This window comes from Dysidea avara, chromosome 2 (assembly GCF_963678975.1).
Source record: "Dysidea avara chromosome 2, odDysAvar1.4, whole genome shotgun sequence".
Classification (NCBI taxonomy): Eukaryota; Metazoa; Porifera; class Demospongiae; order Dictyoceratida; family Dysideidae; genus Dysidea; species Dysidea avara.
In genome coordinates, this window is record NC_089273.1 from 7,063,885 (window position 1) to 7,080,431 (window position 16,547).

The 16,547-nt window shown below is 37.5% G+C and overlaps 2 long non-coding RNA genes across 4 annotated transcripts; one reads left to right on the top strand and one right to left on the bottom strand.

Moving 5' to 3' along the window:
* The first annotated feature begins 28 nt into the window (after positions 1 to 28).
* LOC136246513 (uncharacterized) lies at positions 29 to 4,666 on the top strand. Of its 3 annotated transcripts, XR_010696537.1 has the most exons (5): positions 29 to 171; positions 267 to 356; positions 413 to 534; positions 1,649 to 1,835; positions 2,309 to 4,666. It is a non-coding gene; the product is annotated as an uncharacterized lncRNA (long non-coding RNA). The 3 variants fall into 3 exon arrangements; XR_010696538.1 differs by having other exon boundaries at positions 233 to 356; positions 1,649 to 4,666; XR_010696536.1 differs by having other exon boundaries at positions 1,649 to 4,666.
* Positions 4,667 to 4,997: 331 nt separating this feature from the next.
* Positions 4,998 to 8,449, bottom strand: LOC136246514 (uncharacterized). The gene is made up of 3 exons (XR_010696539.1): positions 8,352 to 8,449; positions 7,452 to 7,544; positions 4,998 to 6,641 (listed from the first exon to the last, which is right to left on the bottom strand). It is a non-coding gene; the product is annotated as an uncharacterized lncRNA (long non-coding RNA).
* Between the last annotated feature and the right edge of the window lie 8,098 nt (positions 8,450 to 16,547).

A 16,547-nucleotide genomic window follows, 5' to 3' on the forward strand; every position in this document is an offset into this window, starting at 1 on the left:
ATAAAACGTCGCGACATATGCGTGAAAATACGGGGAATTCACTATGTGTCGATTGATTAATTATTATTGTACTGGGAGGACAGCACAACTACAATTAACAAGTAACAGTTAATTAAACGTTAACTTGAAATGTAGCTATAATGATGTGGATATGACAACACTTAATTGGAGGTAATGTTCTTGGTGGCAATGTGTTCCAGTCCTTATTGTTCATGGGTAAAAAAAATTCCAGGTTCTCTTTGTTTTGATATGTGAATACATTATAGGAGGACGTGGTTGAAATCATGTTGGAACTTGGAGTGCGATATATTAGCTTTGTAAAGCAGGGAAATTCTACATTGTGTCTCTCCTCTAAAGTAGGCTATTGTGATTGGTGAAGCACTGATGTTACATTGCTGTATCTATACTGCAGTTATTTAGTACCCAGCAAGCAACCCATCTTTGAATCTTTTCAACTGCTTGGTAACTGGTAAAAGTAGATAAAAAAGAAACAAACAAAAACAGAGATCCCAGACAATGTTGGCATATTCTAAGGTGGGTGGATGAAATTTTAATTTAACTTAGAAATATGGTGGTGCTTCTCATTTTGTTGTATTGTGTTTAGCTAGGTAGTATGAATCAATAGTTTCTTACGTTAAAAGTCAGAGTTCCATTTTACTTTTAAAATTTTTACATAATACCAGCATTGTCGGTGTTAAAATAAACTTTTCCTCAATTACTGTGTTATGGCAAAAGAGCATCAATGCTGATAGTCAGCCTTTAGGAATTTGATAGTCATCCTTTAGGCATTAAATTATTTATAAGTCACCATGTATAGATATAGTTATCACTTAGCTTATTTTTAATGGTGCATGCACTGTGGCATACACTACACTGGCATACTGTGATTATCATGTAAGATCAATAGAGCTGATAAATGGTTAACTTCACTGTAACTATACTTGTACTGTATATATCATGAATACAATAAAGGATGTACTACAGGATGTACATGGCTATGAATACACCATAAGAATTCCCCCCACTTTAAACACAGAAGCAATACAAGAAAAGCGTTCAGTTCACTGACACTTTCATGATTATATTGATCAGTATTTGTCACCACTCTCAGGTATTTGTCATACAATACTCATACTAATGTACCATTGACCATTGATGTGAAGCCATCCACACACTATTGGTAGTGGACCAAACCACAGCTATCTCTTCTTCCCTCGTAGATGATGCTTGTGTCTGGCAATGATCTGTCTCCTTCAAAATTGGTGGTGTCACTTGTAAACTGTGTAGAGTGCAGTGTTTGCATGGTCCTTCTTGGTACACATACGTATACATTCCTATCCCAGTGACAATCATCCTCAACAATTCAGAGCCTCCTGTACACCATGCAGTATACATGTGTGTGATTGGCTGGCAATGCAGCCATGCAATTTGTATAATATACATACCATTACTGTAACAGTATGGTACTCGCAATATTATAACAGAAAAAAAAAACAGTAACAAAAGTGACTAAAGGTGATGACCTAGCAATGCATGTTTAACAACTGGGTGGCTAGCCATTAATTGAATCACAGGTACTCTCACATGGTGGTATCATATTTTTATGTTGTAAAAGATGCCAACATCTGTAAGGTCACAATTACTGTAGGTACGAATACTTCAGCCACAGCTGACCAAAAGTGTTGATGATTTACTGGAGGTTTGGAGATATGGCAGGGGCGTAGGGAGAGAGATTTCCGAGGGGTTCAGGAATCCCCCCCCTTCTAAAATTTAGACTTCTGAATTTACAGCATACAGGACCCTAACATACCATTTAGTGTGGCAGGACAAAATGAGTAAGTAATATAATGCATGGCACAGCACAACATTAATTTTGATAAAGCTTGCATTCATCTCTCAGGGAAGGGTTTACAGAGGTAACAAGTTACATGAGTCCTCTTCAACACTTGTTAAAAAGATCGATATACTCTAATAGAGTATCAGGTGTATACTCTAATAAAATATGCATGTGAATATCCATATCCATATGTTAAGGAATTAGTGAAGTTTATCAGACATTCTAACATTAAATACAAAACTGAGCATGACCTTATACAGCTAAAGCTTTGGTGTACAGTGTATAAAGATGTAGAACTCCAATAATTTGATATGCAAAATGAATCTATGCTATGCATATTTTGTAATGTTTTGATTGCAAGTCATTCTATTTGTATCAGTGGATTCATGGTTCCTATACCAGTGAGATAACTATATCACTTACAGATTACTATAATGTGTCTCTATGTGTTATACTGTCTGTTTCTACTAGGTAGTACTAGCTTCATCCCAAAGGCACTTATATGCATTACAATTAATGTACTTTTTGCATAAAATATAACAATTTACTGAGTTTTAATTCATTAAACTATTGAAAGTCTCTCAGCGGCTGGGGGCTGCACCCCCAGACCCCTGCTTCTAGTAACTCTATACTGCTCTTGGAACCCCCCTTCAAAAAATCCTGGCTACACCCCTGTATGGAGTCCTAGTGCTGATATCATGGTGTATCTGGCAACACAGACTTGCATGTGAAATTGAAGTTCCACTTATAAATGGAGCTTGGAATTATTTAGCTAGTCCCAGAGCAATGATATCACAGCTAGGTGGTAGCTAATTAGAAATATTCATAGTCAAGAATTGCATAATTTTATTTAGATGTGTTGCAGATATTCTTTGACCATCAGTGATATTTCTTTGTTTTACTTTAAGATTAATCCATTTCATGTGTGACATCATGTCCAACTTTGTAGAAGTACTCTTTATAATAGTCCATTCTCAATATCTACCAGCAATTAAGTTTATGGTTACTGTTGGGAAATTTATTTTAACTGTGAAACTACTGTATGTTTTCCAATAGCTCCAATGTATTTTAGACTCTCTTTGTACGCATGTTACTCAGGCATAATGCACAGTATTGGTAACTGCTATAATATTTATATGAAATCTGAAGAGTACTCCTTAGTATAGTTCATGTTAGTAGTTGGTAAGCATTACATACAGCAGTTAAAATAATTGCTCATATGACACCATTTGTGTGCAAATTTACAAAGCAGGGAAGACAAGGGCTAAAGAATAATACCAGAAACAATAATACACAGAAAACATAACAATAGCTCAACTGTAAGACATTAAACAAAACCTCACTATCAACGCTATTACACATGAAAGTTAGGCTTACTATGTTGGTGAAGCAATACAGTGCTTGTTAATAACTACAAGGCCAGAAATCATTAGAAAACTTCACCACTGAATGCCGTGACCTCACAAAAGAGTTTTCATCTTGTCTGTTTTAACTGTTACAAAGAACTTGTGCTCAATGTATACAAGAAGCCAAAAGTGCATGCACTGCATATTTCGTCTATGGGCTATTGGAACAGTAATGATGACATGTTGACATAGTGAAAAAGGGCTATAGCCACAGTGTATTTGTAATTATTATAGTTTTGTTATTCTAAGACTTTCTTGAGGCATGTGATATTGACTATATATACACTTTGAGGGAAAGCTCTTCAAAGCTGCCACTTAATTTACTTCATGTTTTGGTCAATGTAGGCAATGCAAACAGCAACTAAATGTAGTAACTTAGCTGAGGTCCCACAGTATGTCTAGGGTATCCATCACCACACATTATTTCATTAGTGTTCTTCTCTCCTACCATATATTAGTGGCTAAAACCAACAGTGTTGTTGTCTCTGTGTTACCAGTATGCCCCTCTGGAGTATGTCATGGATAATATAACACCTTTTATATACTCTCAACTTCATAGCATTACTGTTGTTACAAGCTATGTATGCAAATATGGCAGTTATTATAATACATACTATACAAATAACATTGAGACCACACAAAACTATCAACAGTGACAAAACAGTTTAGTAACAATTTTATAGTGCTTTTGATACCGTATAATTATTGACATGTTTTGTTCAATGCAGGCAATATGTAAGCTAATACTAACAGCAAAATTAAATGCAGTAACTCACTGAGGTCCATCCATCACCACATATTATTTTATTAATGCTTTTCTCCCCCATCATCTATTAGTGGTTAAAACCAAGACTCCATAAAATTAACAGGTGTTAATTTTTGTGTCACCACTGGAAACGGTACCTTTCAGTATGCCTCTGGGGTATACCTTGTAAGGACATGGTAATTATGATTACTTTATGTACCTCTAACTTTGTAGAAGCTAAAAGCCATACGTGCATAGTATGACTGCAGCTATTATCATACTGTGTATATATCCATATTAAAGCTTGGCTCAAATAAATGCCAGGTCCTAAATGAAGGCCAGGGGATGCCATCTTAACACAAGGGTGAGATTACAATGGCTTAATTTGTAGAACAGGGCTTACTACAACTAATGAAACCCATGGCTTGTCAACAGTACATCAACAGCAGCTTCTGCAAGGTGCAACAAGATTTTTCAGCTGGTTCATGGAGTGGATTATAAGAAAAAACTCCTGGGTGTCTATGGATAAATACGGTACATTATTATCATTGACATTAAATTGTAACTGGGTCTTCTTCTGTGATTAAAGGATGAAAACAAAGGTTATAGCTGGGGGTTGTACGAATGGTAGTTTAAAATAATCTTCCTGTACTGTTTGTATGGGTGCTATCAAGAGTTAATGGCAGTTTATTATATTTAATTGATTGATTGATTGATTGATTGCTTATTATCTCTAAACAGTGGAAAAAGCTGCTCTTCCCTGCCAGAGGGGCACACATACATACAACAACATAAAGTACAACAAACATACATAGAGATACTACAAAGACAATGAACACAGGAAACAGTTAGCAGTTAACTACAACACAAAATTATTATTATATTAACACATAGCATACAGTACTAGCAGTACATACATTGAGGAAATTGATGCCATCCTAGCATTGCATGATTAGCACTTAGATGGCTTGTGTTGGCTTAACAGTTAAATGGCTTACATCTCTGTAAGGAGATAATATTATACAGTTGATTTTGAAGCAAACAATCAACCAGTTAGAATAGTATTAGGAAGTATAATGACAGTATCACAGCTACTCTCATATAGCTGTATCACACTTTTATGTTGACCAAAAGAGTTGGGAGATTTACTTGAGGTTTGGAGATCTGTAGGCTAAATAACATTGGACCATCTATAGATGTCATATGGTGTAGCTGGCAACATGCACCTGCATGTGGAAGATGTCTGAAATGGAACTTAAGAGTGATTTTCCAACAAAAGGGAAAGAGTAATGACATCAGAGCTAGAGCAGTAGCTAATTGGTCATTCATAGCCAATTGGCAGTTAATTGGTTGGTCATACTGTTGAAGAAATAATTTTTGTAGACTAACACCTACACAGAAATGTTTTTGGTTAACTATAGCTGTAAACTACGCTGAGAGATTTCTTGCAAACATGAAATGCGGGTATGGAATGGTAGTATGTTTCCTTGTAAAAGATTTGACCAATAAATTGGCTTATCTTAATCCTTAATCATATTCATCTATAGAAGGACTATCTGCATTTAAAAGTCTTCAATCACTAATTGACTATGTACTAAATGTCGTTGGGCATGCATCTAAGCAAGTGACAATGATCTCTAGAATCTGTGCAAGGACATCTTTACTCTGAGCAAATACTCATCATAATTATGAGAGTGTTACCAATGTTTAGGGCCACCTGGGGGAGGACAACTGGAGCAATTTTTCCCCACCTGTTTGAGTCCACAGTAAAATGTATTTGGTGAACTTTTCCATACTATAATGGCCCCCTTGCTGCTGGCGGCTTTGTCAGTGTGCTCTGTGAGTGTGCATGGTGCGTGGGATTAGGTGTGAATCTGGTGTGTATAGCCTACTCTATGAATTTGTGTACTGAGTATCCACCAAAGCATATTATTTTATTAGTGTTAATGTGTCGTATCAAAACTTAATAATAGATATCTGTTTAGCGGCTTCAAGCAACAGCTGTTAGTCTTTCTGTCACCAATGAGAATTTTGGCTTGGTAGCACACAGGAAATGCCAGTACGTACAGCCAGTACTGCCAGTATGGCCAGTACTATCAGTACGGCTGAATTCCTAGCACAGCTGGCTTGCTATCATATACACAGCCAATCTAGACTTTTAGTGACCACACAAAATTAGATGCCAACAGTCTGTCACTGTGAGAAATTAATCAGTGTGCTTAGTAGCAACATCAGTAAGCTTTTTTTCATTAAAAATAATGTCAGCAGCACCTGTTGTCCTTAATTATTAGTGAAAACACTGAACAACAAGCATGGGACTCCAACTTGTGCAGTTGCTCCAGTTGTTGGTCCAATTTTCAATGCATATTTCAGCTGACCTACAGGGTGGGTGTATTACCAGTAAATTATATGTGGATAGGTGCACTATATAGTCTGCTGAGAGCAGTGGAAAATTACAGGAGAACTTCAGTGGTAGTTCACATCTTGAAAACCTCATCAATGCTCAGTGATGAACTTCAGAATGAAGCACCTCGTAGTAGGCTACCCAGGAAAAGCTTTTGAACACTTGTCTTCTCAGTTACCAGCCACACTGGAGCTACTTAATTGTTAATGATGATAGGAGACTTCAAGGCTATACTTCATACCTAATAAGCTATGAATGGTAGTTAGAAAAGGTGGATATGATGGACACAGACAGTTTCAGAATACGCATTTACATTTAAGGTTACAGTATATTTTAAAATTTGTGGGCGGAACAAATTACAGAACCTACTCTAAACCAATCAAGGGATAAATAATTTCACCAACTGTGTTGTGGAAGTAATACAATTATTCGTACTTGTTTGTTTATACTGAAGAAGAACAACCATTCTTGGTCCACAATAGAGTGATGTTTTTCAAAAATGTACTGTCAAAAACCAGACCAGCAGATTACTGAATTACTATAATTTCAACACAAGTAACTAAGCAACTAAAATATCTAGGTCCTGTGGTAGCGATACTTTAAATTACTGTTTGTGAAGACGTTTTATTAAACTTTTAGTAGTTTCTTTAAATGAGTGAAACAAGCTCTTTGAAGGCTATATCTCTGTCACTGGGAAGGAATACACCAAAAGCGCTTCCACAGGACCTAATAAATTTAACGTACAGTATTGCCATGCCCCAGAACTGCCCAAAGAGCCTACAGCTTTTGCTGCATTTGGCGGCAGAAAAACATGGTAGTGACAGCTGGAGCTGAGCTATGTAAGGACTGGCTTACTTGTCTTGCTACAACAACTTGTAGTGTTCCACTTGCCTCAAACTACATTGTAGCAACATAAAAACATTAAATATGAAGGGCTTTGAGTTCACTTTAAACCTTTCACACTGCTAGACTCTCTTATAGCCTCCTCAAAAAGTATCAATAGGCATTCAAAAATTTGAATGATTGCCCACGACTATACCATAACCTTAACATTCATACCTAATATTGTTCTGTACAGTACTGGCAGTCTTCACTTCCAGACTAGACATCATCTTCACATTGTGCTTTATAAGTGTACGTGCAGAAGATTGGCTAATGAAAAAAGCACATATACAACCAACATTGTACAGCATTATACTGTTGTCCACATGCTCTAGAAATCTATTGTGTAGTTGTAGATATTTAGGTGGCATGTTCCATAGGTTAGCTCACCGTTTTATTATCAGGCTGTCTGCCCTTCCCCCCCAAATAATAAGGTGCATCCTGATTATACCTAAGTTCTAAGGCCAGGCAAACTTGATTACGTGTTTCTCATCCACAAAAATTTGGATTTCAATGCGGGATGGAGGTCATTTTTCATTATTAAAGAAAATGCTCCAAATCAAGCTGTCTGTTACCATAAAGGTTAGCTAAAGCCTGTTAAGAACTATACTACTTATCACTGTTTCTGAGATCAGGTGACATTTGCTGTGCTGTACTAATGATAGCCAGCCTTCTTAGCATCAAAATAAGTGTGCACATGATTGATAACAGCAATAATGAAATTAGAGGCGGTGGGGTAAAAAGGGATGCAGGTGGGGATGAGAAACAATTAATTAAGTTTGTCTGGCCTAAGGGCTGGCTTGCAAGAGTAAGATTGGCCTTGTTACTTAGATTCCTACAGCGTATGCACAACTAAATAGGTATGCTAACCGGCCCAGGTTAGTCTACCTATGATACAACCATATAGATAAGGTTGGTATATCTGTTACACATATACATATGGCACATATACGGTCTAATCACGCCCAGACCCCCCACAAGGGTCTCGTCACACGCAAGACAAAATCTTGGCAGTGACATACGAGGAATGCCTCTGATGTCATGTTGTTTCTATTCTTTCGTGCGAATAGAACTCACTTTATTCCTTATCGTCATCTGGCCATACTATTGATCGAACCGAGGATCGAATTCCTGGGGTTATTGTTGCGAAGTCCAAATTTTTGCGAGCAGATAACAATATTAAGCGATTGTGAAATTTGCGAGACGCGAGCAATTTCTCCATACATCTAAATTTGCGAGTTCTTCAATTCGCCAAAAAAAAAAACTGGATACACATACTACCCGTATATAGCTATACGGAATTCTGTATTCTCAACGAATATTGGCTGGCCAATCAGATTTTACGAGTTGCTAAGTACCCCGACGGCGTAGCTATAATCTCAGGACTCGAACTTGACTGAAAAAAGCAGACTGACTAAGAGTCGTTTTAGCTATAGGAGACGAAGCTCCACCTAGACCGTTTAAAACTATTTTAAAGTGCAGTAACTTGTTACTGAATTCCAGTCCAGTGATTAGTGACACCAAACTTGTGGTGCAACAAGATTCGACACTGTATGTACAGGATGATTATGTGTTTGCAGCTGAACTCCGTAGCTAAATGGTAACTTTCTTGTATAGGCTGTGGATAAAAACAGTCAATTGCTCTAATAGAACGGTCAACCTGCAAGTTAATTTCCTGAATAGGCTCGAAAAGTTTCTTGTGGGCAAACCCCAGACCTCCAAGCATGACAACCACATCTGTTCAGTGACGGATCCAGATGGGTGTCGAAACCCCCTTTTAAATTTAGCTCAGTGGTAGTCTAAATACATAAACATTGTTGTACTGACAATTTGTCATAGCAAACAACTATATACCACTGTATTCCAGTAGCATGTATGCAGCTGACTGGGCTTGCGAAAATAGGGCATGTAGGCACATGATTTTTGCCTACTTTTTCAAACTTTCATCACTCATAACTTTTTGTATCATTATGCTATGGTAATGCAATTTTCTGCTCTTAGTAAACATTTAATTGGCTTTATGATGCAAGTTACGGAATGCAAATATTCTGTTCCAGCACTGAGATATGACCAGTAAAGTGACGGGGTGTAGTTTGTGCCCACATGCCCTGTTTTCGCAGGCTCGGTCACATTTATAGCTATTAAACCCTCAGTAACACTTCACTTTTCATCTCCTACTGCATTAAAAACGATCGAGATACTCTAATAGAGTAGTCAAGTAAATACTCTAATAGAGCGGTCGTTTACATCTTGACGTAAAAAGGCACTTAATCCCATGGGGTACCCATGGGAAGAGTTAACGTGAGCAGTCCCATGGGTTACTCATGGGAAAGAATAACGTCACTATACCCTTGGGTCACTCATGGAAAGATTTTACGTACTTTACACTCACGCAAAATGATGGTAGAAGGTTGGAGATCCTCTTACTCCTGGGAAGATTTTACGTAACTTTGTAGATCACATGATACAAATGTCACGTGATGCAATCTAATCACGGGAGCATTGTTAAACGAGATTCCTATCGACTGTTAAGCTAATCACGTGAGCATTGTTAAACGAGATTCCTTGTTAGACAATAGTGTTGAGATGTGTTCTCTGTGGAGATTAAGATCTACATGGATTTTACTACTGCTCTGCTTTGGAAATCCTCTTTGCTCCGCACAACTCAGTAGCGCTGAGCCATTGGCTGCTGGTGTCATTATCGGAATAGCCCTTTTAGTTACTGTAGTGGCTGCAGTATAGCTACTTACATACAATTCCCTTAGTCGTGCGAGGGTAAGCTAGCTACTATTGTATTACTTCAATGCAACTACAGCTAGCTATTTTTAGATTGTACACTACTTTCTTCCTGATCACAGGCGGTGGAGTCGGCCAGGGGGACACTGTTTGCAAGGAAAGATCGAGATACTCTAATAGAACAGTCAGGATCTGGATACTCTAATAGAGCAGTCACAGTATTCAGAGAAGCAGCGTAGCAAGTTACTTAGCTACGTATGTGTAGTTATAAATAAGGAGATATAATTGGTGGAGAGCAGCTATTGTCAGCAGGCTGTGACCTTTTTTTTTTTGGCTTTCAACTTACAGCTGCCCCCTCACTCTTTGGCCTGCTCCACCACCCTGCGCCTGATAGAAACATGGCAAATGCTATAGATACAGTAAGGGTAAAAAGGTGAGCTTAAGGTTTCTCAGTGGATCAGAGGATCAAATGCAGCTTGGACACAGGAGTATGACAAACTTGCACCATCACATGGAAGTTTTAATCTGAAACATGGTGGCGACTATTCATAAAAAATTGCTATTCCTATGGCTTTATACAAAGAGAAACTGAAATCACTGATTAAAAAATGGCCACTATGCAATTCTGAGTGTATACCAAATCACAACTAAAGGTCATGAATTCACTGCTACAGAAAGACAATAAGATTACAATACCTTTAGAGTTAGTGAAACAGTGCCAGCCAGAAACAAAGAATAGTGCACTACTTTCAATCTCCTCAGGTAACTCTATAAAAGTAAGAATTGGTAAAGGAACACCACCACTAATGATAGCTAGGTAAATGATGAGTGAGAAAGAAAATTGGAAAACGTTGACAAATAAAAGTGAATATCAGTATCCTGGTTGTATAAAACTGCCCGGCTTCAGCGTGTTTATCATATAGATAATTACAAAACATTAGAACAATCAGTGGAAAGTGATCCACATTTTCAATGTTAGTTGGCCCATGAATTGCATGACTATGCAAATTAATCATCAGTTCTTTTTGATTTCTGATGAGTGCAAATATCCAATGATGGTTGTCATTTGAGTTTTCTGGAAAAAAATATGCAAACTCTACTGGACAGTCATTCACATGGTTTAGTGGTGCAGATGGATGCAGTTTGCATCGTCTTTTTTCTCACACTGCAGCAACATAGTTGCATGAAGGCTCACTGCATACTTTCACTCCGCCACAGGGTGCCAATTAATAGTAAATGATATGTTCTTTTTTACCACCTACATCCATTTCCAACAGCCTATCTTTGTTTATCTTTCCTTTAGACAACTGGACCAAGTGCGTACAGGGAAATATTTCTAGAGCTGTATTACTTAATTCAACACTTAACACCTATTGATATAAGTCAAGGAAAGAGATTAGAATTTGTGCCAGGTGTAGTTGATAAGGCTAGTACACATTTGGGCCAAATAAGGACTGAAGTAAAAAAGGCCAAGCTGACATCATCTGCAGAGAAAACATTTGACATTTTACAGTTGGAACAGAATCTTGATAAAATTGATGCAGTAGAGATTAAACAGCTAGGTGACACTACCCAAGGATATGAGGTTAAAAAACTATCAAGACCATACCTAATTGCTATCAATGTCTGTGAGTTTATACAAACAGATATAACATACAATGTAATTATTATATATAAGTACAGAGTTTACATACTTGTTTAATGCTGTAGCATTTGACTATCATTTGATGGAATGGGAAGTGGTGGCTAGGGTACACCTTTCCCATCAAAATAGTGATGTGCATGCACTTGCTTTCACCAAAATGTTTTAAAAATGCAAAGTGGATCATCCCAATTTCCAGCCAAATAAAACCATTTCGGAATAATGCCAGATTGGTCAGATGCTGGAATAAATGGATTAAAAAGAAGTATTAGAGAAGATTCAGCCATGCAATTACTGAAAGGTTGCAAGGTGCATTGAATTAAATCCTAGCACCGTGTATGTACGTGATAGAGTTGTTCATAGTATGTAAAATAAAAGCAAATATTCAACAAAATTGCTACAGCTATTATGCACTGCGATGGCCCTAGTTGCACTGGAATACTTTAAAGTATTGTGTTCACAATAATCTGCAAAAATTCTACTTAGTGTTATAAAAAGATTTGTCACTATTGGAAGAGGTGGAATTTCTGAACAAAACTGCAATTGGACTGCTGCTAAAGAAAGGGGTTGAATGGTGGATCAGGCCCCAACACTTAAAAATGCTACATAAAGATCATGCTGACATGGGTATTAATATATTGATACTTGGAAGAGATGTCCATCATCAACCAATGCTGTTGAATGGAAGAATAGAGATTGCAAAACTGCTACTCCACAATCGTTACTTCCTGCTTTAGTTAATCTATACAAAATGAACAAAGCCATTTGTGCTAAATATGTTGTTGCAAAGCAAGGACATTCAGTGTTCTACAATGACCAAAGTGTTTAAGTGAGGCTAAAAAGCAAGAGACTGCAGCCAAATGAAACAGCAAAGAAAAGTTTAAACGCCAACATCAGCAAGAAGCAGAATGCACCGGTCCACCAGATAAGCAAGATGACTTTGCCATAACTAAGAAAAGGTATCTGTAATAGCTTCGGAAGTGGGCCAATTTATACTTTTACGGGTATTTCATTGTTATAATAGACTTTATGTAGTAGCTGCTTTTGTTTTTGAGTGTGTCTCAGTCCTTGGCCTGATGACTCGATGTGTCTTGATATGCTGTGTTGCTTGATATATTATACTTGCATTGAGTTGCATATTATTATTGTTATTTATCTAATATGTACAGATCTAAATCTTCGGTTTTCAGTATACCACAGAATATGTTTATGCATGTATATTTCATGCATGTGCTTATAGTGTTCAATATAAATAAATTTAGTTTGACATGTATCATTTACATAATTACATCAGTTGTATTGGAATATAGCTTGAGTAGCGAGATCAAGAGTGTAATGCTGCACAGGCAAAGCTGAGGTCTCAACCATGAGTACTCTACAGTATCTTTTGTACAGTATCACTAAATGGTACATGGTATAATAGTCTTTTTTATATATGATCTCTTCAATGTAAAAAGGTAAAGGCAAGCACGTTAAATAACGTAAAGGAAGAAAAAAATTAGTTTTGTTCTTCAAAGTGTTAAATGTTGGGTCATACATGATGTCTTTCAAAAGAATGCTGTATTTTGTGGAAAATAAACCTCAGTGATCCTCCCATGTAAAATAATAGTTGCATGCATAGCTATTATTATTCAAACTTATGGAGGTTTTGAGATTTTCTGGCCAAAAGCATCACTAGGGGCCCGCTGATTATGCTAGCATAATTTTGAGCATAATAGGTACCTAACAGCATTGAGCATAATGCCAGCATAATAGGTTAAATATTTGTACGATAGTGTAAATTCTTGCTGGAAAAATGACAATTGCAAAATAAGATCGATATACTAGAATTGTTTATCTAAGACTCTGACTGACCTTAGTGAGAAAATTGCTGATTTGACTATCAAACAACAAACACTACACAACTCGGTGTAATCTATATCCTCCAAATTTGTTGAGTCTGCTGTTAACATGGACACTGGTGCTCCAGCTCAATCCATCACTCAAGGAGCTGGTCCATCTAGTAATGCTCTAGACATTATAGATGAGATGGCAGATAGAGATCGAAGGAAAAATAACATTGTCGCATACAATTTCCCGGAGTCCACTGACCGAAACGTTGATATTCAATCATTTAAGGCCCTAAGTGACACAGTTTTTAAATTGGATCTGGATGTAACCAAGGCTATTCGTTTGGGACCAAAGATCCCTAATAAACACAGACCATTACTATTGACTGTTGAAGATGTTGACGACAAGACTTTCATGCTTTCTCATTCTCACTTTCTGAAGCGACACGAACAGTACAACAAAGTATACCTTGTCCCTGATAGAACAAGACTTGAACGTGCTAAGCACAAAAGGGTTGTTGACGAGTTAAAACAAAGGAAGGCCAATGGAGAAACTAATTTGATAATTCGTAATGGCATTATTTCACAGAGACAACCCCGTGTAAATATAATTGCTGAAACCACCAACACTCAGCAGGCTACTAATTGTTCCTGATAGAAGTCGTGCTGGTTCTTCAGTAATGATAAGTAATACAATGTTAAGAACTTTGTATACAAACGCTGATCAGTTTTTAAATAAGCGTGATCTTCTTTCAGCTCAAATTACAGGTACCCACCCCCCTGACATAATTATTATTACCGAATTGCTTCCTAAATCACCAAATTCTACTGTTAGCTCAGCTCTACTGGCACTTCCTGGATATTCTCTTTACGTTAATTTTGATCCAGACACATATACCCCTGTCACCTCTCACATACGCGGAGTTGGAATATTTGTCTCTGAGAAGCTGCAGGCTCATCAAGTATTTTTTCACTCACCTGATCTTGAAGATCAAGTATGGGTTAGAATTCAACTCTGCGGATCTGATTCACTGTTAGTTGGCTGTCTGTATCGTAGTCCTACGGGTGATCTCAGTACTAGTGTTTCATCTCTTTGTAATTTATTTACCAAACTCGATAACTATTCTCACTTATTAGTATGTGGCGACTTCAACTTTAAAGAAGTTACTTGGTCAGACCTTTCAGGTTCAACTACTAATTCTCATATAGTACCTTTTCTCGACTCAGTGGATGATTTATTCTTGTTTCAGCATGTCAACAAGCCCACAAGAATTAGACAGGGTGATTCTCCGAGCCTACTCGATCTAGTATTCACAAACGAAGAGAATATGGTTATAAACTTGTTGCATCTTCCACCCTTGGGTAATAGCGACCACATTTGTATACAGTTTGATCTTTTGTGCTATTTGGAGCCGAAGAAGACTGACAACTTGAAATATAATACAAGAGCGGCAAATATTGATCTAATGAAGCAAACTCTCGGTGATGTTGACTGGGTATCCTTATTGGACCCCCTTGATATGAGCGATGCTTGGTTGCAATTTAGGTCGATCTTTCAGGATGCTCTTGACAATTGCGTTCCTACTTACAAGCCCAAGGAGAAGAAAAGCCTATACAGTAACTCTGAAGTGTTTAGTTTGAAAAGGAAAAAGAATCATCTTTGGAAAAAGTACCTCTCGACTCGTTCTCTCATAGACCTTGCAAACTTTAAGTCAGTAAATAATCAGCTTAGAAGCTTGACTCGTAACCTTAGAAAAGACTACGAAAAGAATCTGGCTCAAGGTGTCAGATCTAGGCCTAAAGCATTCTGGCAATATGTTAACTCAAGGACAAAAGTATGCCCAGGTGTTACCGAGTTGGTCTCCTCGGATGGTTCTGCAATACATTCCGCTACTGAAATGGCTACTCACTTTAACGAATACTTTTCTAGTGTATTTACCTGTGAGGACACCGCAAGTATTCCAACAGTTGATTCAACTAGTTCCCCTCTCCTTGATGACTCCATTGAAATCACTCCTGCAACAGTTTTCAGCAAGCTAATAGCTCTACAAAGTAATAAATCCTCTGGACCAGACGGATGGCCTATAACTATTATCAAATCTGTAAGTGAATTTATTTCTGTACCATTATCTATCCTGTTTAATAAATCGCTAAATAGTGGCACTTTACCTTCAGATTGGAAGTGTGCCAATGTAACACCTATTCACAAAAAAGGTGCACGGAATCTGGCCTGCAATTATAGACCAGTCAGCCTCACTTCTATTTTCAGCAAGTTAATGGAATCCATTGTCAAAGATCATATACTGAACCACCTATCCACAAACAACTTACTGTCTCCCTATCAATTTGGCTTTATACCAGGAAGATCGTGTTCCACTCAATTGCTTCTGATGCTGGATTATTTAACTCATCATCTTGATGAGGGCTATTCTATTGACGTAATCTATTTAGATTTCCAAAAAGCCTTCGATTCTGTTCCACACCGACATTTATTGCAAAAGTTAACATCGTTTGGTATTCATGGAAATGTGCTAAAATGGATTGAAAGCTTTTTATCTAACAGAGTGCAACAAGTTGTACTTAATGGCCATAAATCTTTCACCATTCCAGTTACTAGTGGTGTCCCCCAGGGTTCTGTGCTGGGTCCCCTACTATTCACGATGTTTGTAAATGAGATACTATCAATTGTATCAAGTCCGGTGCTATTGTTTGCTGATGATACAAAAATCTTTCGAGTCATTAGAAATAGAGAAGACTATACTACGTTACAGAGTGACTTAGACTTACTTCAAAGATGCCGGGTCACAACAGTGGCTTTTGAATTTTAATATTTCCAAGTGCAAACACCTTCACTTCGGCCCAGCCCACCACTATGGTCCTTACTGTCTCAACGGAATATTTATTGACATCAATGCAACGCACAGTGACCTCGGTATTGTTTTTGACAATCAGCTCAAATTCCACCATCACACCACTCAAGCTACTACCAAAGCTAACCGAGTACTTGGTTTGATTAAGAAATCATTTGAATACCTTGACTCTACCATGCTAACTTGTTTGTTCAAT